Source organism: Rattus norvegicus, chromosome 11 (genome assembly GCF_021556685.1).
Source record: "Rattus norvegicus strain SHRSP/BbbUtx chromosome 11, alternate assembly SHRSP_T2T, whole genome shotgun sequence".
Taxonomy (NCBI): Eukaryota; Metazoa; Chordata; class Mammalia; order Rodentia; family Muridae; genus Rattus; species Rattus norvegicus.
The window spans coordinates 29,777,725-29,802,863 of NC_141544.1; the positions used below are offsets into that span (position 1 = coordinate 29,777,725).

General features: G+C 35.7%; 1 long non-coding RNA gene across 22 annotated transcripts in view; it reads left to right on the forward strand.

Annotated features, from left to right (window-relative positions):
- LOC103693508 (uncharacterized) overlaps positions 1-25,139 on the forward strand; it is a 493,880-nt gene that overhangs the window by 326,027 nt on the left and 142,714 nt on the right. For all 22 annotated transcript variants that reach the window (XR_015632973.1, XR_015632972.1, XR_015632977.1 and 19 more), the window contains one exon: positions 17,695-17,740. This is a non-coding gene — a long non-coding RNA (uncharacterized LOC103693508). The remainder of the gene's footprint in view (positions 1-17,694; positions 17,741-25,139) is intronic.

Genomic DNA, 25,139 nt, shown 5'->3' on the forward strand with positions numbered 1-25,139 from the left:
TGCAGGCACTACAAATCAATGAACACTTTCCCCGTCCATCAGCTGCTCACTTGCAAGCAGACAAAACACTTACAATGCCAGAAACCCACAGAGAGCTCCTTAGTGAACGAAACCTCACCGTCAGAAGGTTCAAAATAGCCGTCTCCCTCCCACCCTGAACCTCCACAGCTCTCGACCTCAAATGTCTTCTTATCCAGTCGAGATCATAAGCCTTTAAAAAAATCACCAGAAAAGAAAGAGGGGTGCGAGAAGGAGCAATGATAAATGAGGGTTTCAAGGGTCCTCACATTGCACTTGTCACAAAACAAAGGAATCGTTGAGCATATACACTTTAAAAAATAAAAAAAATAAAATAAAATAAAAGCATGAATCTGCTTATGTTGATTGTACTGCTTCCCAGTTATAGGGCTGAGCATTTCCATATGCATAGCAGTAGCCCATGTGGCAGACATTTGTAATTCTTCCACAGTTATTAGATGGCTTTGTGTATGGCAGGGTCATGATTATCGAGCCGAAACACAGACAGACAGACAGACAGATAAATAGTCAGACAATGTGCCTCATAGTGAGAATCACATGCTCTCGTGTTGATTGAACAATTTTTGCAGAGGGTCCAGATATATTTATGTTGATTATAAACATTTTAGTAAAATCTTAATCTTATTTGATACAGATTCATAGACAGCCCAGTAATTAGTCAAATGTGTATTTCTTGATGAAAAGATATAAATTGATCTTGCCTAGAGAGCACACTCCTCTTCATTTTTAGATGGATTACCATGATAGAAATGCTTATTCTATTGAAATAGTGCTGAGCTGTTACTGAGTATCTCTAACGTCGTCACCTTGGCAGTAAAATTTTCAATGAGGATAATAATCAATCCGATGCTTTCCTATCATGTGTTCATTCACTCGGCGCTCCACCATTTTACAGTACTATTACAGTAGTATGGGATATAGAAGTATGATGACGCAATGGAATACAAAGCCCAGCACAATAGTATCTGTGGATCATGTTTGAAGCATATGAATGTTGTTTGAGGCATAGGTCTACGTATATAAACACATAAATGTGTATGTGGCTCTCAAATTTAAGAAAAGGATAATTCAAGAGACAGTATATTGAAGCCTTTTCATACAAAATTGATAATTGGATGACATCTATTCCAAATGTATCTGTCTGGTTTTTATAATCCCTTACAATATTGCTGGAAGATCAAACATAAATTTCATTAAGATTGTTTAACTAATCCTGTACTCTGACTTGTGGAAGCTGACAGACATGTCCATCTATTTTTCCTATGAGGAGCAAAGCCAAAATCTGAGCCTCTTTCTACTGAATCCTAGCATTCATCCACACATGATTTTCCACTAAGCCATATTGAATTACAAGGCTGAATGTGATAATTGCTGTAGTGGATCAGAGGAGGTAGAGATCGCTTCCAGCTGGGATGACCAAAGAAGACATCATTAAGAAGGAGTTGCATTTGAGCAAGCCTTTGAGGAGTGGGCACAGGAACAAAGCAAAACACAGCAGAAGGCTTAGCATCTGAGAAACCTGCAGACTCTCTCTGGAAAACACTTGCCAGGCAGCCAAAGATAGTGTTTTTGGTGTAGAGGATGCTGTAAATAACACTAGTATTTAAAGAATCAACAGGAAGAATCCTCACTTATTAAAAATGGAATTCATAAATAAATTTATAGGTCAGTCACAAACATGTCAGTCAAACTGTTGGAAACTCAGCTTCTTTATTTCTGAAGTAGATGCATGAACTAAAAAAAAAAGCCACTGAACCCTCTTCACAGGGAATCCAAGGCAAGGTTTTTCATTTTTCTTTTTTTAGAATCTATAGAAATAATATTAGAAATAGACAATCCAAGATATACTAGTTGTAACATGCAGGTAGAATTATTCTTTGAACATAAAGTCTAGCTCTGAGTTTGCATATCCATAGCTACATATCTGTATACAAAGCAATTATTTAAACTTTAATTCTGAAAAAAAAAACTTCCTGTGCCAGGTAATATTTACATTCATTTAAAATTGCAAAATGATTCTTAGAAGAACTTGCTCAACATAAAAAAGATTGTAAACACTTATTAAGCACATGATGAATACTTGGGCATGGGGCAAGCATTGTCTCTAATTCTGTATTTCAGCCCATGAGAAAGACAGAGACTTGTATGCATAGTAGACAACAATAAGTCAAATAAATGGCATTCTGTAGTCTTTGAACATGTTTGGGGACATTCACAAACCTACTTTTCTTGCTATCCAGACAGTAGTCAGGGAAATTTCAGTATGTTTTATTAAATTAACACTGACTTAGATATCTTTCTGAAAATCTCAAATTAGTATATGTTTTAGCCAAAAACATCTCAAGTGAGTTGTGTGTGTGTGTGTGTGTGTGTGTGTGTGTGTGTGTGTGTGGTTTGTGAACACATGTAGATTAGTGGAGGAAACATGAGAACTTGAGGCATCTGCATAATGTTTTGTTTGAATTGACATCAAAACATATTATCATTATGTCCCATTTCCCCCCTCTTATTTGCTTTCCTATTCTATAAAATGAACAACGACAAGAAAAAGGAAATGGTTTCTTTGAATTTATAGTGAGAAGAGAACCAAACCCTCTTTTCCCCAGGATTTTGTAAAGGCGACTGAAAGGATTTTGGGAGGGAAGTCATCCTTGAATAGAATCCCTGAGATGGAATCCAACCCTGCCATCGTGGCTGCCAAAATTCTTCCAGGTGTTCATTATTGTAGTACACTTTCTTCTGTGTCTTGATCATAATCTATCTGGAATTGAGCTTGGATTTAGAGTCCAGTCAATTTCAGATTTATTAGTTTTATCTTAATAATTTGAGCTAATTTGAACTCTGTGTACCAAGTAATGGAATGCTTGGAACTTATTCATTTTGATCCTAAGTCAGGATAGTTTAAGCTCAGTCTGGTGAAATCAGGTCAGGGCTGCTGATTGACAAACATTTATTGAGTACCAAATATATTAATTAGCACCGAGTGTTGCTCACTCAAAGGGAACTATAACGAGGCTTCTGACCTTGATATTTTATACTGAACAAGATTAAATTTTAGAGAGACAACCAACTTAACATCTTAAATTGGTGTTCACAAAATAAGCATTGAGTGAATGATAGTTTCCAGGTCCTTTGAAAGCTCAGGAACAATAATTTACATAAACTCAGTCTTGGTTAAACAGTGGGACCAGCACATTTTCTGAAGAAGAAAGCTCTCAGAGAATTTGGCCCTCAGTTTATTCAAAGCAGATGTAGTTGTGGTGGTAAAAATAATAATAATAATAATAATAATAATAATAATAATAATAATCAATAACAACATCAATAGAAACCTTGTAGCAAAGGTGTATAAATTCAGCACGGTGTGGGAGGAGGCAGGCTGATTCCTGATACATTATGATCAGCTATTCTAGCCAACTGGTGATCTCTGGAACCGAAGAGATGCTCCATGTCAAAAAATAAGGTAAAGGATGACTAAGAAAGAAAGTTGACACCATTGTCTGGCTACTGCCCACATGCACAGCTGGATGTTCCCCTTCCCATATAAATGCCAAGTAATCTATAATAATTTGAATTTCTCATCTAATTAGGGCACACATTTTAAAAAATTAAATATCCATAAATCTGAGAACCATACAAAAATGCCATGAGAATCAGATCTTAGAGTACTGACCCAATATTTATATGTAACACAAAATAATTAGTTCTGTAATAGAATTTTGATCTAGGAAATTAGGGCAGATTTGAACTCCTTTTCTAAACACTAGTCTCAGAGATTTTGTATTTAAGGACAGAGGAAGGAAGTTTTAAGAGTCTCTGACTGGAAGAGAAATAATGGATTTTTTTATTTGTAATTTAAAGGCAGCCACAAGGAAAACACTAAATAAAGACTAATATAATGCGTAATGCTATAAATTAATTATTATATTGCAATTGGTGAAATTTTAATGATACATTGAATTCTGTATTCTAAATCATTTTAAATTTTGAAACAAGTGTATGTTCACAATATAGAAATACCTTAATATTAAAAAGCTACTTCAATTTAACACTGTTTATCCCCGATAAAGTACTGCATGGTGAGAATCATATTAGAAAATGTACATTTATTTTAATAAGTGATTGGACTACCTTGGATTTTACTTTTAGTACCTTAATACTGCATATTTAATTTTCAAATAGTTCAGCCACTACAAAAATGTAGATAAAAGAACATCTTCTCTACAAAATATAGTTAGTTTGTTACTTTATCAGTAACTTTAACCCAGGTATTAATTTGAAATGTTATTCCCCTGTGATATGAAAATAAGGTCAATTTCTGCCCAATTATCATCTTCTCATTTAGATGATATTAAAATTAACAAAATCAAAAATGAAAAAGGAGACATAACAAGAGAGACTGAGTAAATTAAAAAAAAATGAGATTCTACTACAAAAGCCTATACTGAACAAAACTGGAAGATCTGGATGAAATAGACAATTTTCTAGACAGACACCAGGTACCAAAATTAAATCAGGATTAGATAAATCATCTAAACAATCCCATAACACCTAAAGAAATAGAAGCAGTCATTAAAAGTCTCCCAACCAATAAAAGCCCAGGAATAGATGGGATTAGTGTAGAATTCTATCAGACCTTCAAAGAAGACCTATTACCAATACTCTTCAAACTATTCCACAAAAGAGAAACAGAAAAAAGCATTTCCCAATTGGATTCTATGAAGCCATAATTACACCTTCTTAAACCACACAAAGAACCAACAAAGAAAGAACTGCAGACCAATTTCACGTATGAATATCGATGTAAAAAATACTCAATAAAATTATTGCAAACTGAATCAAAGATCACATCAAAACAATCATCCATTGTGATCAAGTAGGCTTCATCCAAGAGATGGTTCAATATATAAAAATCTATCAACATTGAGAAATAGGATCTCATAAGATTGCAAAGCATAAGGCAAAGGACATTGTCATTAAGACAAAACAGCAACCAATAGATTAAGAAAAGATCTTTACCAATCCTCCATCTGATAGAGGGCTAATATCCAATATATACAGACAACTCAAGAAGTTAGACTCCAGAGAACCAAATAACTATATTAAAAAAATGGGGTAAAGAGCTAAACAAAGAATTCTCAACTGAGGAATATTGAATGGCCAAGAAGCACCTAAAGAATGTAAAACATTCTTAGTCATCATGGAAATGTAAATCAAAACAACCCTGAGATTCCACCTCACACCAGTCAGAATGGTTAAAATCAATAACTCAGGTGACAACTGATACTGGCAAGGATATGGAGAAAGAAGAATACTCCTCTATTGTTCGTGGGGTTGTAAACTTATGATATAATCACTCTGGAAATCAGTCTGGAGGTTCCTCAGAAAATTGGACATTCCACTACCTGAGGACCCACCTATACCTCTCCTGGGCATATACCCAAAAGATGCTCCAACATACAACAAAGACACGTGCTCCACTATGTTCATAGCAGCCTTATTTATAATAGCCAGAAGCTGGAAAGAACCCAGATGTCTCTCAACAGAGGAATGAATACAGAATTGTGGTACATCTACACAGTGGAATATTACTCAGCTGTTAAAAACAATGACTTCACATCCTAATTCTCATCAGCTCCATCTTAACAGTAATGCTTTCAGTTTCAGGAGCAAACTTTCCAAGTTAAGATTAAATTATAATATGTTGTGCTATGAGCATGAGCCAGTCTCCTGTTCCTGTGTCTCCTTTCTGTCTAAGCTTCATGTGAAGATGAAGTAGGATGTGATATTGTATCAGAAACAGTTCAACATTAGATGCATGTCAAATGATTAATCCTTAGAACTGTTGGTATCCATTCAGATTTCTCAATAGATATCTGTTAGGTCCTAGGCCAGAAAGTAATGATGCAAAGCAGACTCTTTATCTCCTTTGCCTTAGGAAATGTCATTGTGGTGGTGAGAGATGCCAGTGACTGGAGCCTTTTGGGTATGCCAAATAACAAAGGGATATAAATTGAAAATGCATAGTCAAAATATCACTATTTGCAGATGATATGATAGTATATTTAAGTAACCCCAAAAATTCCACCAGAGAACTCCTAAACCTGATAAACAACTTCAGCAAAGTGGCTTGATATAAAATTAACAACAAATTAGTAGCCTTCCTCTACTCAAAGGATAAATATTTAGATAGTTTATTTCCAAGGAAAAATTAGAAAATGCCAGTCATTATAAATAATCAATAAAAATGTATAATACAGTTATAGAATGTTGAATGTTTAATTCACTAGAATGGAGGCATTTTTGAAGCTCAGAGATATCACAGTACAAACATATTTCATCAGCTTATTTATTCAAGATAGTAGAAATATATTATTTTCAAAGAACCTTTGTTTTCACATGTACATGGGAGATTTTCATCTTGCACCTATTCAGTAAAAAGTAAACCTGTTTCTAAACATGTGTGCATCCTTGTATTCTAACATACACTTGTATACAATACTTAACTGTCTCTTAATTTGACATTACCCTCAATACTCAGAGTTGGTAAACTCAATGAGCATGTATGATTGTCATAGAGAGCCTTGGTTCTCAAATTGACACAACCTGGACATCATTTGAGAGGAAACCCTCAAATGAGGTGTTACCTAGATCAAATTGGCCCGTGGGCAGGACTGTGTGGATTGCATTATCTGTGAATTGAAGTCAGAGGGCCCCACTGTGAATGGTTCCATTCTCTGCAGCTTGTCCTGGACTGTCATTGTAGTAATCTGTTCATATGGCCACCGATCTGTGTCATTATTCTGATTTATCTATATTCAGCTATCAATTTCAAATTGTGTTTGTCTAATACACTAATAGATACCTTCAAATATATGTTCGATATTGTGTGCATCGAGCAGACAGTATTGCAGTTCCTAGCATACGATTAAGCACTGTATAAGTTAAATTATTTTAGAAATATTTCTGCATATGAAAAATAGGTGCTTGAGAGAGATTAGTTTTTTCTTAAAGCAAAGTTCGCCTACTCCTGATATTTACTCTCAGCTCATTACAATTTACCGAGTCCATATTGTTAATAGGCAGAGAGCTAAGTTTCAATGGGAGTTGACTTTTAGAACCTCATACAAAATCATCAAAACACTGATTATATTATTGGAAAAATTATACATTTGAATAGTAATGTTCAAGTTATTTTATTTAGAGGAGGGGTTTTTCTTTCAGAAAGTGCTTTAAAGTATCTTACTTTTTGTTTTCTTAGCCATGAATTTATTGTCACACATCACAAATCAAAGCAACATATATTTAATACTTGTTGCATCCATATACATTTTTAGAGAAATGATGTTCACTTGTTTATTTTTGACAATATAAACAATATTTACACAGAAACATGCTTTCACAGGGATGAGAAATATCTAATAAAAATTACATTTTTATGACAATTTTTAATTACTATTCTGCTGTTGTGAGCAATAAAGTGAGGACTTAATTTTACAGATGCAGAAGGAGATATAAGAATACTATTTGTTTTGGAGAAAAATTATTAGTCGTTTTAAATGCATATTTATCTTTAGAGATCTCTGAGATTCTATTGTGCTTTTATAGAATAAGTCCTATGCTTCTCTACCACTTTAGAGACTTCAAAATTGTCTGAAATTCAACTGTTGATGGAGAGAGAGAGAGAGAGAGAGAGAGAGAGAGAGAGAGTGTGTATCCAACAGAAAGAATATGAAGAAGAGATCTACCTCCTGAATAAAAACAGTAAATTCTAAAATACATTTTGTTTTAATGATACAAGTTTTTAGCAGGGTCTTCCAGGGACAGGAGCACATATATTTTCATAGACTTTCTTTGAAAATCACTAGACAAGAATGCAAAATGTTTATACTTGATTCCATGAAAGTTGAGTAAATAACAGAGCCATTTTCTCCTTGGTGTCTGAATATAATTCTATATTCGTAATCTGTTAAAATAAACTTGTCTCTAAATATGAAACAGTACTTATCACTGAACCCCCAGTGAACTAGACTGTTGGGGGGAGGGCGGCAATGGGGGGAGGGTGGGGAGGGGAACACCCATAAGGAAGGGGAGGGGGGAGGGGGATGTTTGCCCGGAAACCGGGAAAGGGAATAACACTCGAAATGTATATAAGAAATACTCAAGTTAATAATAATAAAAAATATCTTTACAAAAAAAATCCTAGGAAAGAAACCACTCCCCCAGAAGTACAGTGATATAAAACAATGTATGGAAAGCACACAATTTCAAATAGAAATGATGTATTCTGTTAACTTGTTTTTTATTACCCAGGGAAGCTTATTTCATTTCTAAGAAGTAAAGAAAGTCACTGGGTGGTTTGAATGAAGTATCCCCATTAGTCTGATCAATTTGAATATTTCGTGACATTAGTGGAGACACTAGAAAAAAATTAAGAGGTGTGGTCTTCATGGAAGTAGTATGTTACTGAGGTGGGCTTTGAGGTTTGAGAAGAGTCATGGTATTCTTTTTTTTCCATTTTTTTCCATTTTTTTATTAACTTGAGTATTTCTTATTTACATTTCGAATGTTATTCCCTTTCTTGTTTCCAGGCCAACATCCCCCTAACCCCTCACCCTCCCCTTCTTTATGGGTGTTCCCCTCCCCACCCTCCCCCCATTACCACCCTGCCCACAACTATCACGTTCACTGGGGGTTCAGTCTTAGCAGGACCAAGGGCTTCCCCTTCCACTGGTGCTCTTACTAGGCTATTCATTGCTACCTATGAGGTCAGAGTCCAGGGTCAGTCCATGCATAGTCTTTAGGTAGTGGCTTAGTCCCTGGAAGCTCTGGTTGCTTGTCATTGTTGTTCATATGGGGTATCAAGCCCCTTCAAGCTCTTCCAGTCCTTTCTCTGATTCCTTCAACGGGGGTCCTATTCTCAGTTCAGTAGTTTGCTGCTGGCATTCGCCTCTGTATTTGCTGTATTCTGGCTGTGTCTCTCAGGAGAGATCTACATCCGGCTCCTGTCAGTCTGCACTTCTTCGCTTCATCCATCTTGTCTAATTGGGTGGCTGTATATGTATGGGTCACATGTGGGGCAGACTCTGAATGGGTGTTCCTTCTGTCTCTGTTTTAATCTTTGCCTCTCTATTCCCTGCCAAGGGTATTCTTGTTCCCCTTTTAAAGAAGGAGTGAAGCATTCGCACTTTGATCATCCGTCTTGGGTTTCATGTGTTCTGTGCATCTAGGGTAATTCAAGTATTTGGGCTAATAGTCACTTATCAATGAGTGAATACCATGTGTGTTTTTCTGTGATTGGGTTACCTCACTCAGAATGATATTTCAACATATAAAAAAAGACACATGCTCCATATGATCATAGCAGCCTTATTTATAATAGCCAGAAGCTGGAAAGAACCCAGATGCCCTTCAACAGAGGAATGGAATACAGAAAATGTGGTACCTCTACACAATGGAATATTACTCAGCTATCAAAAACAATGAAATTCATAGGCAGATGGTTGGAACTGGAGTCATGGTATTCTTAATGTGTTCTCTGCATCATGCTTGAGATTTGAGACATGAGCTTGCAACCGTTTCTGCGTCTGTGCCTTCACTCCAACAGCATGCACTCTAACCCTCTGGAATTAAAGCACAATCCAAAGTTTTCTCTTCTAAGTCGCATTGGCAACCAGTGCTTTATTGTGTGAATAGAAAAGTTAACTAAGACGATCACCATATGTGGAAATACTGATATTAATTACTTCCTCTAAGTTATGTTAGAGTTCAATCCAAACACTGACCCATCTTTGCTCATGTAGGTTCTTAAACTACAAATTTGCCGAAATACATTCCATCGTTTTATATTATGCATAGCAGCATGGTTCTATTTGTGCATCTGTATGTTCTTTAAATAGTTTTGCCTACATTTAAAAGTAGAATTCTTTATACTGGAATCACGTAGAAGACATAGTTGTACATTAATGACCTTAAGTATAAATGAGAACTCGCACAGCCTCTGGTCGCAAAAACCACTGGGTGGCTGAGGTCAAGTCATGATCATTCTCCAGATGAACTCCAGAAGCCCCTAGGCGCTACCATTTTTTTCCTCTCTCAAAAGTCTGGAATCTCAAATTAGAAATAGTGTTCCTTCCTCTTCCTTCATAGTCTGGCCACCGCTTGGCCAAATTAAGTTTGTCTGGTATATCAACTCTTACGTATCCTTAATCAAATTGTTTACTTGTTCCCACATGCCTGACATTAAAGTAATTTTCACATCTGCATTCCAGTTGTGGTTCTGGGGAGAGGCAGATATATACTAATGAGAAAGACTAGAAATCAGGGTCTGTGACCTTGTCCAAGTGCTTTTAACCTCCTCAGACAAGAATGGATCATTAAATTCTATCAGGACTGCATATTCAGTATGATGCCACTTTAATCCATGTTTAATCACACCACACCACAGACCACACAAAGTAAAAGTGAAGATTTAAGTGATGATTGTCTTGGGTGTATGTAGCCTTCCTTCCACAATCTACATTCTTATTCCTCAAGCTTAGAGCTAGCCTGAATACACAGATGTATTTTCCCTGAAAAAAAAAAAGACTCCCTGGGCCTTTGGATTGTATTATTATTGTCATTTCATTCCCCATATTGTCTAGGTTGAGAGATGTGGGTTCTACAATGGCCACGCGAGCTTGTGTTTATCACAATTTCTGAGCCAGTGTGCAGTAAACAACATTAGTGTTAGGAAAAGGCTTAACTTATGGAGGGCCACTTAACTTGAAATTTGAAGGGACGGATGTCAAATTAGTACAAAGAGACCTTCCTGGTAGCTTTGAGGTGGGTACAATTTTCTTATACAAGTTAAAAAAAAACCCTATGTATTGAAAATAGATGTGGTGACGTCAGGTTGTTGCTGACATCTGGATACCATGGAGGTGAATGGAGTATAACAGATGAAACTTGGCTGCAATACATAGCAGCCCCATGCATCGTATATTCTGGGTAGGCAGATGATAAACACTTTAACAAATAAATGTAGAAAATAATTAAAGATGTGAAAGATAATAAAACAGATCAACACAGGTGACAGATTTAGAAAGGAAGCCATTTTGGAATGAATGGAAATGGCATTCCTTTGAAAATGGTTTCAACAAAACGGGAATAGTGGCTACACTTAGCATTTAAACCTGAAGTCTATTAGCTCTAAGCTGTATACTTCACTGAAGCTTGTTTTATTACTTTCCATCTGTCCATTGTATTTTGAAGGACTTATGACACAGCTTCACACTCCCAGATAGAACATAGGAACTGACGAAGAAAGACGCTTGTTTCTCTACGTTCATTGCTGTGTTATTCAGAATAGCTTTGAGGCGAAAACACCCAAGATGCCCGTCACTAAGGAAAGAATAAAGAAAGTATGGATAATGTACACAATGGAATTATAATTCAGCCCTAAGGAGAAGTGAAGTCGTCCCATTTGTCAGAAAGTGGATAGAAATGGAAAGTCTTATGTTAAGGGAAGCAACCCAGGTTTGGAAAGACAAACACCATGTCTTTTATCTCAGATGCAGAACCCAGACTCTGAAGTTTTATTTGTGTTTATGTATTCATGTGGACGTGAGTTTTTGTCACAAAACTAGAGAGGAAACTGACCATAAGAAAGGTAAAAGATACTGTATGTAGAGTGAAGAGAGTGCAGGCACATAGACAGGAGGACACTGGAGGAAAGAGGCCACCAGCAGGAATCAGGAGGATGGGAGAGAGTGAACTACAGATGAGCTCAACACAGACACAGTGAAACAAGATGAAAGTGATGGTGCCCATCATTTTATAAGCTGATTTAAAATGAACTAATAAAAATCAATATATAAAACAAAATGAAAATATATAACTCAAACAAAGACAACAAAGAGAGACTCTTTAGCTGATAATGTTAAGTTAATAATGAAAAATTATTAGTTTATAAAATATTTGTAAAATATACATAAGTAAGTTAGGATAGTGTCAAAACTAAAACTAAGCATAGCTTATTGAGGTGATTCCACTAGTTTTTTAATTGCTCTGATATATATTTTTCACATATTTCTCAAAGAGTTTGTACAAAATAATGTTAATATAGAAAATTATACTAAAATAATTTATTGCTCTTAATGGCTTATAGTCAAATCAATGTAATTAAAAATAAATGAATCTTGAAGATAAATGTTATTAAGTGATGTGAAAGAAGGAAGGGAATCATGAAGATGAAATAAGGTTATGCTTTTAGTATCATGGGGACGGACATCACAGTGACTTCAGTTCTATCTATATCATCCTTCTTATCATCCTGGACTCATTAAAGTGGATTGTACCTCCAAAACTCTCCACAGCATTTAGGGGAGCCTTTAAAAGGGAGGGGTGTTTTTCCCTTTCTCAGATACCTTGTAATCAAATATGTTCTATAATAATTTACATGGTGTGGTGTCATCCTTAGTCACAGCAAATCGACATGGTACCATAAAGGGAACTCTTAGGCTCAAAAGTGCAAAATAACAAAAAGTGACAACTGATATCCTTTCAGGAAGCAGAGTAATTTCTTCTTTTCCTCTTTTATTTAGGGGAGTGGGTGATTAAAGAAAAAAATTTTTTATTAGGGATGATGAAATACACACACAGCAAGGAACACAATACAAAAACAGCTTCTCCAGAACAGCAGGGACATGTAGCTGGATGTTGAGACTCAGTCTATCATCTAGGGATGGAGATTTTGTGGACTTTTCTGGGTGCTCCCTGCTCCAATTCAGGAATGGTAACCTTGAATGAAATAGCAGCACAGATGTATCAATACATTTGGCCCAGGTAACTCCACCAGCAGGGATCTTTACCTGGAAATGACAAGGCCAGTGAGAATTGTTTTGAGCTGTCAGGCTTTTGTCTCCAACCAGGAGGGCAAAGAAGTAGCCAGCCATATTGGAAGATCCCCATCTTTCTTACCTAGCCATAGCTCCTGTTCCCATCTGCCCACCAGGGAATGCAACTAATGGCCCCTCTCTCCTTCCTTTCAAAGGCCACCCTAAATTCTACAATCCCCTTAACAAGCCCAGGATGATAAAAGGGGTGAAATAGACAGAGGAGAAAACACTGCAATGTTCCATTCTATCTTAAAGCCTAATATTATTTCATATTCATTTTCCTATCTTTTATATCACTTGATGTCATTTGTCTTAGAGATTTAATTTTAATTATATGGAGTAGCATATAAATTCCATTAGGAGTAAGAAATTATTATTTGTAATACAGTTTTCTAAATAAATATTATCAATTTGCTTTTAAAAATGAAAGATGGTATTCATTTTAGGGATGATTCTTACATAGTTCATTAATTACCCTCAAAATAAAAATACGTATTTCAAAAGATTATGTGTATGTGTGATTTTGGCAAGTTGTACTAAACTTACTCTGTTTATGTAAACTTAGCAGCGTTGTAAATTCCACTTCCTGGATATCTCCGGTGTTAAAATACAGCATATTTTACTTGCATGGAGATTTCTATTCCAGAAAGGCATTGAACATGACAATCTGACAATGTGTCCTTGGTATGCTGTCATTTCTAGCCTCAGATCAGCTGACAAGGCCTCTGCTGGCCCCTACAAGTTGCTTAAGGATACTTCTGAAACCACCCTATTGGCCATGTTGCAGCTGTCACTTGGAAAAAAAACGTGATGAATTGAGATCAATCTGTGCAGCAGAAAACCAGTCATAGACTTGCTCCAATAGAGTTTTTTGTGGGCAAAAGTTCTTATCAAATTCCTTCGACATGGAGTTATTGTTATAACCATGGTATTTTCAAACCATTCCATCACCAGGCAAGAAGCTGCAGCTTTTGGAAATTACGTGTCCTTATAATAATCTAAACCATGCTTTTGTTGTAAGGAGGAGAAATGCAAATGGTTACAGAGTAATACTGTCAAAGCTTTGCACACATACACCCTTTCAATGATGTTAACTTGTATGTCATTGAATATCACAGCCTCCTGATGTAAATACTGTAGATACACAGTTTAGAGTCTAAGAATAACCTTGACCGTAGCCTGAACTTGGATTCACATTGTAGAATTCAAATCATAGAAATGGAAATGTATTGTGCAAATGGCTTGGGTAAAACAAAATTCTCATAAAGAATAATACATTTGGTTAATAATGGAAAAGAACTCAAATTTATTCTTTGTTGATTACACAGAAAAATGTTTTAACTGAAGCATACATACTCTGCCAGAAGATACTTCTTGATTTTATTTCTAAAGAAGACTCATACGCATCTATGCTAACCACTATACTTAACACTAAATAGATGGGAGGGTCCTCATTATCCTTCTTGGTATAATGTATAGCTAAGCCTTGCAGAAAATGAAAGGAACAGAGGCTTTAATAACAGTATTACACTTTATTCAAAATGATTTGTTTTAATTCATTATCTAATGGTAAAGTCAAAGATCTTATCTAATCAATCAAAAAGTTCCTAACTCTGTTGGCTGATGATGCTAGTTTTAACCTACCGATTTCCACAGATATATTAACATAAGTTGCTGTATGTCACTACAAAGAGCAGGCTTCTCTTTGGTCGGTGACATAAAGGGCAGATAATGCAAAGCTACTCGCTCATACAAACTGTGATGAAGTGTGAGGTCCACCATTACTCTCTCAAATCCTGTGAGCATCCTGCTTTTGAAGAATGTAAACTTGTGACTTTTATAGTCACAAAAGAAATGGAATCTGGAATACATTATACAGTATGCTGACTTTTCTTTGTAAAGTCTCATAAGATAACTAGTAAGGTTTAATGGTTTTCCTCATCTCTCACTAGATGTTCTCCTCATTAGAAGTCAAGAGACGTGAACACAGTCTTTAAGTCATTTATGCTTAAAAAGTTTCCACCTTCCCTCAGCTCTGCAAACTCTTTCATACCACTTTAGGAATAAATTTGCCCTGAAATCCACTACCTAGATGTAGAATTTAGTAATCTTAACTAATGTATGTAGTTGTAGCATCCAAAGTCAAAGGTTGCTCATTGAGATATTTTTAAACATAAGTCGTCCTTTGCAACGCACATGCCACTTTGAAAGGAACCGGTGTGCTTATTTACCATGATCTCGATCTGGGAGGTGAGAAACAGTAGAACTCCTCTTGAGAGTCAAAAAAGTTTGAGAATATAAACTGAATAGTCAATTAGAAGCATACATTCCATGTATATTAAGTATATTTGGAAGTTATGCACAAAATGTTTGTTCTGAGATGATGTTTTGTAAATTTTATTTTTCTTAGATATTTTATGTATTTACATTTCAAATGTTATCACCTTTCCCTCCTCTCCCATTATACTAATAATGTGGATGCATTTTAAATATTGTCTCTTACTGGTGTTTCAGAAAACATAGTTTCTTGTGATTCCTTCTATGACTTTATTTTACTTAAATGTGGCTAGGTTCAACTATTTAAACCTTGACATAAATATATGGGTATTAGCATTATTTCTTAAGGATTCCAGAAAAAAATGAAAAAATATTGTAACATAATCCGGCAAATTTATCTTAGTATTAAGCAGTACTCTACACTATTAGGTGTATTATCCTCATCAAATGCACACATTTCTAAGTTATTTAATTCTCTCATTAAAATATTTTATTGAATGTCTTTTCTCATATCTGATATGGTTTTTAAACTTACCAAGTTCATCTTTGGGCATTTTGCAAAAGAAACATGAATCAGACAGGGAGGATGCATGTCATTGAGGCTCCCAGGAGGTGAACACAAACGGTTTCTGGGTTTACAACGGAAACCCCTTCTTAACGGCTATGACTTGCCCTGTAGTCTGGTCTTAGTCTCTTAGAATTCGAAATCTGACTAGTTTAGAGGGGAGAATCTGTCGTTTCTCTGATCCCACTGAAAACATAGTGGTTCTTAGAAACACAAACTAGTCCAGGAATTATTTCAGTAGTATTATTGTCACAATAAATAATTTTCAGATTATTTTGGAAATTATTATCAGTTATGATTAACAGATGGCTAAGTATTTGTAAAGGTGGCTAGCCATGAGCCAGAGAGCCAAGGCATAATTCCAGTGTTACTGGCCATCTTGATATCAATTGGAGAAGTGTGAGTTAAAGAGTAAACAAAATGACTTTTGTTTAAAGTCAGCCTAGGAAACAAATTTTCTATCAAGGATTTCTGGGTAGTTTCTTGTACATCCAGCTAATGGTGTTATTGACTGGTTTTGCCAGCTTTCTGCATATTTTTCACCCTTGTTTTTTCTATTAAGTTCATTTATTGTTTTCTAAGCAGTTTATAACCAAAATTCTGTTAGATAATCATCTGATGGTGCCTCTCCTCACAAAGAAATTTTTTTCTTCTTTTTTAATCAACCTTTTTGTTTTTTGTTTTTGTTTTTGTCTTTATTTTGTTTTGTTTTGTTTTGTTTTACATTGATGTCGATGCGAAGGTGTCAGATCCCCTGGAAATGGAATTACAGACAGTTGTGAACTGCCATGTGAGTACTGAGATTCAGACCTGAGTCCTTTGGAAGAAGAGCCAGTGCTCTTAACCATTGAGCCATCTGTCCAGCCCCACAGGGGAGATTTTTAAAGGAATTAGAGGTAGTCCATGTTGCTGACATACATCTCCCTTTAGGCCAAAATATAAAGTTCTTAGGAACAGACTACATGATTCCACTTTCTCTACTTCTTGCGTGTCTTAGAAAGAGCAGTGAATTAAATGACTTAGTGCTGTGGAAAGATTATGAAACCAGAAAACTAAAAGGTTACCATGAATTCTGCCATGAACTAGCTATGAGACTCCTTTGATTATCTGTCAACAGTTGGGTTTTCCATGACTTTTCAGTTCTCTGAGTATCAGTCTCTATGAAGGACGTGTGAGTTTCCTGGTTTAACTCCCTATTCCCGATAGCATCTCTAGGCAGTGTCAAAAATGTGCAACTTGGATCACTCAAGGAAGAACTTAATCATATCTAAGGAACTAACTGCTCATTTGACACCTATATTTTCAGGAATGTAAAAAGTTATATGTCTGTGAATATTTAACCTTTTTTTAGATTTTTCAATTTTATGTGTGTATTTGGCCTGCACATATGCACGCACACCATGCTCTTGGTGCTCCAAAATCATCAAATCTCCTTAGAGCAGGAGCTACGGATACCTGTGAAGCGCTCTGTGGCACAGTGAGAACTGAGCAAATGCTCTTGCCGGTGAACTGTCTGTCCAGCCCCAAATCTGGAGTTGTTTACTTTTTAATTTTGTTGTTCTAGTTACTGGGATTCACTTTGTCAGTATGTTATGATTTTCATTATTGCTTGTCATCCTTCCGAAATGTCCACAGTGAAGCTTCAAATTCGGCTACAAATTTGGCTACTAGTGATGAACAGCTAAGAGTCTCAATGAGGAGATACCCTGTGAAGCACCGACAAGATCAGTTCACATAGGATACTCTTGTTATAACATGCCTGCCAACTTTGTCACCCACAGCGTTATCATGAGTACGTGAAGTGGGGATCGAGGATGCCTTGAAACAGCGTCAGGGTACCCAGCTTATCGAATATTAATATTAAACGTTGGCTTCAAAGCTATCTAACCCTTGTACTATTTTCCCCACGTCATCTATTTTCCATTTCTTTCCCAGGTTATCCTTCATGGTCACTCAGACAACATGTTACTCAACTATAAAGGTAGGAAAAATCTTTTTGCTCATAGATTGGTTTGCATGGTTTTAAAATATGCCGTCATGATTAGATACAGATAAGATAGATACTTCCCATGGTCAATGATGATTATCTCCACTGAATTGCTAAACTTGAATTTACACAATCAGTGTTTGCCCATCCGAATATTTTCTTTTCTATTTGTTTCTTTTACTGTGAACATCCTTCTGCTTTGTATTAGTCTGCATTTCCTATATTACTTTCTCTATGGTTTTATAGTAACTTGGCCTACTGTATATAATTTTCAGATATCATCAACCTTCCCATGTGTATTGATAAATGATAGGCAGACAGATGATATATAGAGACTGACTATCTCCTCTGCACAGTGATTTCATGTTTTTCTTGCCTCTCTGTGTCTAAACATTTTAAGGAAATAGCTTGAACATATAACACACAAACACTGACTGTGAAGAATTTCACAATATGGCACTAATTCGAAGGGACGTTTTTTCAGTACTTCGCTCACAAGTACTAAAAATGCAGCCCTTCACTTGGTTAGGGCGTGCATGAAGATAAATTTAGAGTTTCTAGCCTAGTAAATACTTCTCTGCTAATAACTTAATTGTAGCTATTTCCAACCAAATTGGTTAATTGTGGTGAATCATATGCAGATTGCTCAGATGTAGGTCAGTCCCCGCTCCCACACTCCAGGACCTCTTCTCTAATTCGGGACAGACTGCTTCAAGCCTAAAAGAGCAGAACAGCACAGATCACAGAGCTTGGATGAAACCAAAACAATAACATAAAAATTAACAGTGCACCACGGAGTCAGTGTTCCATTTAAATGGGAAGGTAGGCTACATTTATTTAGACCTGGGTTAATGATTTATTTAGACCTGGGTTAATGATTTCTGAGCTTTGTTATGCTGTTGCTCTAAGATTTGTGGCCACCAAATCATGGCCTGGAGGATGATGCTTCCCCATCTGTAAAGTACATGTGGTAACATAATTCTTGGCAATTGAAAAGAAGATCAACGAACAAAAAGAGATTGAGGCCTGTAAAATGACTTCTGAAGCCCCGTGAAGTACTGTGCTGGTTCTTTTGCTACTCTCAGTGATGATGGAGGAGTTCACCCAAAACATCACGTGCAGCTTCTGGCAAGACCATCTCAAGTTCTTGGGAGAATACCATGTGCGACCCATGCTAAGGCAGTCTGGATGGGGTTATACCAGCTACCGAGCGGTCACTTCCTAGCTGTTGTTTGCTGGTCTAGTCTAGTCATCTTTGCAGATAAGAGTTGTATTGTTCCTGATTAGTAGCCAAGGTTTGTGATTCCACTGAGACTTTATATGTGTTGTCTGTTGTACTGAAAGCTCTCAATTCAGATTGTTACACTCATTGGCTTTAATCTTTATGTGATGTTGCAGATGTTTTTGATATGTTGAAAAAACACCTGTCTTGTTGTGTATTGTTTAAAAGCTACCTTATGCTTTAATTCTAAGAAGTTAAGAATTCCACAATTATGTGAACTTTTAAATCATACCTTCATTGGAATTTTGATATTCTAGAATTTGATGTAACTCACTAGTTGAATATTTTCCAAGCTTGCACATGGCTATGGGTTCAATTCCCAGCTATAAAAGAAGGATCATTTATGACTATAGATAATTTAACACTATTATGGATATTTTCTGAATTATTACCAAATAGTAATATATAAAAATCAATTTTCTCTGTGAACTAAGAAAAAGGGATTATTACTTTTAATATTTAGTATCATGTTACTGAACTACATTTTAAAAAGTCTATTTTTTGGAAAAATAGATTATACATTCTTTGTACCTCTAATATGAATCCTTGTCATGTGAATTATTTAAAACACAAAATAGAAAATTATACCATATAATAGGTGACATTTCCCCAAAAGTTAGCTTACTAACATTTAATAGTTTCAGTCTTTCTTCATGTCTGTAAACAATGATATTAAGAAAGGTAAATGATACTTTTATACTGATGGCACGGTTCTGAGCTTTTTCCTCTTTTAATTTAGATCTCCATCTAAATCAACAGTGTCCATTTCCTCTTCTAATGACTTGCATTAGATGATCGTCGGGCACATCATAATTTATTTAATAGATCCTCTAAACATTGCTTTTAAAATAAAATTTTAAAATAGAACAGAGAGAAGCTTTCCTTAATTACACTTCTGGCAGATGTACAAAAGAATATTTCCCATTTGAATCAAGAAATTAAGGAGTGAAAAAATGTTTTACAAGAGGCACAGAGAGTAGTAGTAGACAAGTGTTCTACTGGCAGAGGAAAGTAAACGGTACATATGACCATGAAAATGTGTCATAAGTAGGTAAAATTGACAACCACCCAAGTTCCTCATGATTCGCTGCAAACAGCACCACTTTCCATAAGCATTTAGAGAGCTTCTCTTTGTGGTGACTGTTTGTCATACCTCTCAATAGCAACTTGAAGAAAAATAGAATTCACTGATCAAAATTAATTTGTGTCTGTCTTTGGTCCATAGTAGGCTATGTGCCCTGGAGAGTGGTGACTGCATTGCTCATCTTTGAAATTAATTAATGCAGAATAAATATTCATTCAACCAAATGGAGTGAAATGAGACATAAGGGGGTTATCAATAAAATTATTAAATCATACATGCATTTTTCGTAAGGTGACATTTTTGCCCTTCTATTGTCTGTTGATTAAATCATACTTTTTCTAATGGATCAGGCACAAAAATATAAACATTTGTGTTTTGATACACAATGAAACATATTTCTAGTAGAATTTTAATGGTCCTTTTTGCTATTCAGCCAAAAGATTTTCTTAAAACACTGTAGATAAGATTCAAATATTTATGAAAAATATTAATATGGTAAAATTACTTATTTGTTCTAAAATTGGAAATATTTCCCTTAGAAATTCTGTTGCTTTTCATGAATTGTTTGCACACATGTTATTGCTACTGTTGTTAATATTATATGAAAACAAGTGGCTCCATTGAACAAAAATTCAGTATTTATTTACCAGAGAATGGCAATATATGCAAGAAGAAACTGTGTGAAGCAAAAAAGTATCATAGTGTCCCAATATGTTGGTTGATGTGAATTGCTATTCAACACACCCCATTTAAGTCATGAACATTATCCCAATCAACAAAATTAGAGTTATCACTGAATTAAATTGTATTTCAAAGAACCTCTGATCTCTTAGTCTGAATTCAGTAGTAATACTCCTTTAAAATACTGAGACCATATTTACTAAATCTGTTGATAATAAAAATTAACCAGCATAAAAATGATTCTTTATGAGCTGAAAGAAATGAATTTGAAGCTCAGTGTTACCAGTGCATAACCGGTGTCTCCAGTACATAAACATGACCCTTGGCACTGTGTATCGTCAACTTCTTGCTTTCTGTTCAGCTAGATTTTAAATGAAGTGCACCAGGACCCATGCACACAAAAATGAATATATCAGAACAAATAGCAAATAATAAGAAATGTGGAAGTCAAGGAAGTAGATGTTCATGTGATTTGTATCTAGCTTCTTGTCTCACCATCTTATTTTGCTGTGTTTGTTTTTTGTTTGTTTGTTTGCTTGTTTTGTATAATCCAGCAGTCCAGCTTCTCAAAGGATAGGATTTTGAGGATTAGATTTTATATGTGATAAGTCATGGCACATTCGTTGTTCACTCAAATTTATAAAGAAGGAATGTAACCGATATAACAGAATAATAGGACGTGAGAAAATCTTGGAATGAATTAAACCATGCTTTAAATAGACAATTTCCCACATATAGAAGCCCCATCAAAATGTTTTAAACAGTACAGTTCTAAAATAATAGGTAAATGGAAACAGGCCATTCTTATTTACAGTCGTACCATTCTTGATTATGTTCCTTAATTTAAAATGTCACATAGTATCTAAAGTGAGGTCATAGAAATAGCATGGGAAGTGGAGCTACACCAGATAAGCTTCCCTCGAACTCCAGAAGCCCTAAAAGCAAGAAGCTAAGAGCAGAGAAAGAATCAAGTAAGATAGGATTGTGTTGCTGCTATGAACCATGTTATTAAAACATTGTTCTTGATGCTTCCTACTTTTGGCTAGAAATGTAGTACCGTCTTCTCCTTAACTCAAGTTTTAAGTTGTATTAAATCCCACAAGGCAATAGTGAATAAGGCTAATGGAACAACAGGAACTAAGATTGCTGTGAAAGTAAGGAGTTCAGATACAGACCCATTTTGTCATATGGTTGCTACTGACTAATGTGGATGCAATGGACCTGCCTCTGCTTTGTGTCCTGTCATGTTTAAGATTCCTTTCACAGATATGCTCTGTCTTTCTTCTGCACAGATTCTTTGACCACCTGTCAAAACTATAGTTGTTCATATGTCTCTTTTCCCTGGGAAAATTGAGAAGCTTGAAGTCAGACGTAATATTTAAAACTGTTGTGTTCTGAGTAGTCAGAGCTAATCGTAGAATTTTGAGTTAGACCATAATGGCATCTGAAGAATAGGTATGCTCTGGGTAGTAGGTATATCAGAGGAATAAACAATTGACATATAGGAAAATGATTATATGTGTATGTGTGTGTGTTCTTTTGCATAGATACATGTATGTGTACCTGCACATGAGTTATCATTTTTATAAGGTTTTCTCTGTATAGCCTATTGTGAATGTGTGTATATTGTGCTTGTTGGCATGAAAACGTTTATTCATATGTGATTATGTGTTAACAGCTTGTGTGTATGTGTTCAGCACCAAACATGGCAATCTCTTACAACTGGAAGACCTTTACCATAGCTTTTGGCTTCTTAATTAAGTAGTAAAGGTTCCAGCCTTGGTACTTAAGAGAATTCTTCCATTCTTTATGCTATTGTGGTGCTTGAGGAAGTCTTTCACATTTAGCACCAAGATCTACATGTTCTTCACAGGTCTCAAAAGACAGAAAGAGTTCATGATTACAATTTATAAATTCTCAGTTCTTCCTATATGACATTCTATCCCTAAATATTTATAATTCTAAAGTTTCTTTCTATGGAACTTTCTATTTTCTCTTTATGCATGCTTACCTTCCATCAACCACCAGAAACATCTAGAATTTCTACTCTTGGAGGAATACAATATCCTTCTCTGACCATAGTAGTGAGAAAAGCAATACTTACCAATTCTAAGTGACAGAGTGTGAGAGTAAGCATTAGTTAAAAAAAATCTAAATAGAAGAAAACAGATTAAGTTTAATTTGTATCCTCAGTCTTCAAGGTCAGCTCAATTGTCAGGTATAAGACTCTGAACTCAGGAAAACACAATATGTAATATTTTATTTATCACTTTATTGAATTGTTTTGTGTTTGTTGAGTGCACGCACATGTCTGGGCATTCCTGTGGCTGTCAGAGGACAACATGCCATAGTCCATTTTACCCTTCCATTATGGATTGAACTTGGGTCTTCAGACTTGTCAGAAAGCACCTTTACCAAGAGCTATCGCACTGACGGAAAGTATGTGATCTTCACCTAGAATTACCTCTGTGTCTTGAATAAGCTAGAAGCAAATGTCATTTCAGTGTGACTGACTGTAATACTTATTTGGGTATCTGTTACAGAACGTCTCCCAGTCTTCCTGTGGGTGGAATCAATACTCATGATGGAGACTAAATTATATGGAAACAGTAGGGTGATTCAGTCTCATGTGTGACTCTTGCTGGTGATTAATAAATGTTTTTGAATGAATGCCAACTTAATTGGAATTAACTGACAAAATAAAGGTTAAAATAGCTCATGGAAGAAGAGCTAGGCACCAAAGCAGAAGCATTTAATACCCTGGTGATTGAAGAAACAGACAAGTCTATGCTTCTTCTATGGCCATTTATATTTTTCTGTGAAGGAGACAGATGCTAGAGATTTTCCTCTACAAAGCAAAATGAAGACCACTAGTTTTTCCTGGGTATAACAAGAGTATAATACTGTAGTTGGTGTTACAGTTGATAAGAGGTGGCTACATCTAAAGAAGGTGGGACAGACCTGGAAATGTTGAGCCAGTGTGGTATTTCATTAATCCTAGCTAAGAAGCAGAAGATGGCGTACAGTCGTAACTAAGGGTTTGAAAATCCATGGAGAATTATCAGTGCATGTTTTGGAGTCACTTGGGAAATGGAGTCAGTGGAAATTTTCAAAGGGTTTCTCTGTAGTCAAGAGGGAGGAGTGGGAATCACAGAATAAGGGGAGTGAAAGCTTGGAAAATTCCTAAAGTTTGTTTCTTGTATTTCAGGGTGGATGACATTATCTTAAATTAAACTAAGGTATAAGGGAGCACATGTGCGTGGGATATAGGGAGGAACATTTAAAAAAAAGAATCCAGTTTTAGAAATTAATTTGGAGATGCCTGTTGAGGAGAGGTCAACGCTAAAGAAAGTGCATGTGTGCTTTGCTACATGCATGTGTCAGGGCAAGAATTCCCCATGCCCATGCTGTCTTGCACCATGCAAATGATTTGCTTTCTCATTAGTTTATAGTTATATATTAGTTTATTGCTTGAAAATATCATTTGAAACTCCAGTAATTTCCATATTTCCAAGTGTAGCACAGAGTATTCTGTAGCTTTAAAGTAAGCCCTGACTTATGAAAAAAATCATGTCTCTACTACCAAAGAAAATAGAAAAATTGCCAGCGACATGCCTCAACCTGTGTCAGCTTCAACTGCCTGGGCTATTGAGGCACAAACAGCCTTTGTGCTTAATTACCCTAAGGTTGTCTTAGTCTTCTGCTGTGCTTTCCTTAGGGCATATGTTCATGGTCTACTATTATTAGAAAGGAAAATTTACATCATTTCCTTTCTCATTACCACAAAAATAAAATTATTTAAACGTCTTTCTTGAGGAGTAGTTTGCTGAACCAAGGAGAATGTGTTTACCAGAAATTACCTCTGTTACCTTGTGATTCGGTCAGACACTTGTTCCTCTTCCTTTCTTCTCCTCTTTATTTTCCTTCTCCTCTTCTTTTAATCACCTACTTCATGACTCTGTCCTGTCACTTTGAGTTTTGAATATCTCCTGACTTAATATACCCAAAACAATAAAACACACTGAAATTGTCCACATATTTGAGTCAGTGGTGTGAAGGCTAACTTTTTAGTCAACAAAGGGGCATGTAGTGAAATTATTTATTAGTCAAAAAGGCAGATTTCAGACATCCAACCCAATCATGGCTTTTATCAGAGCAGCCACAAATGTGGGGGTTTCAACTGACAGTTTGTTACCAGAAAAACCTCACCAATGCTTTGTCCATAACTACTTAGTATCTTTTTAAGCTACTGGGATAATCAGGACTGGTAAATATATGTATATATTTCTCTTACATGCAGTCAATGGAAGTATATGTCAATTTTCATTAGCTTCCCTGAGGAATCT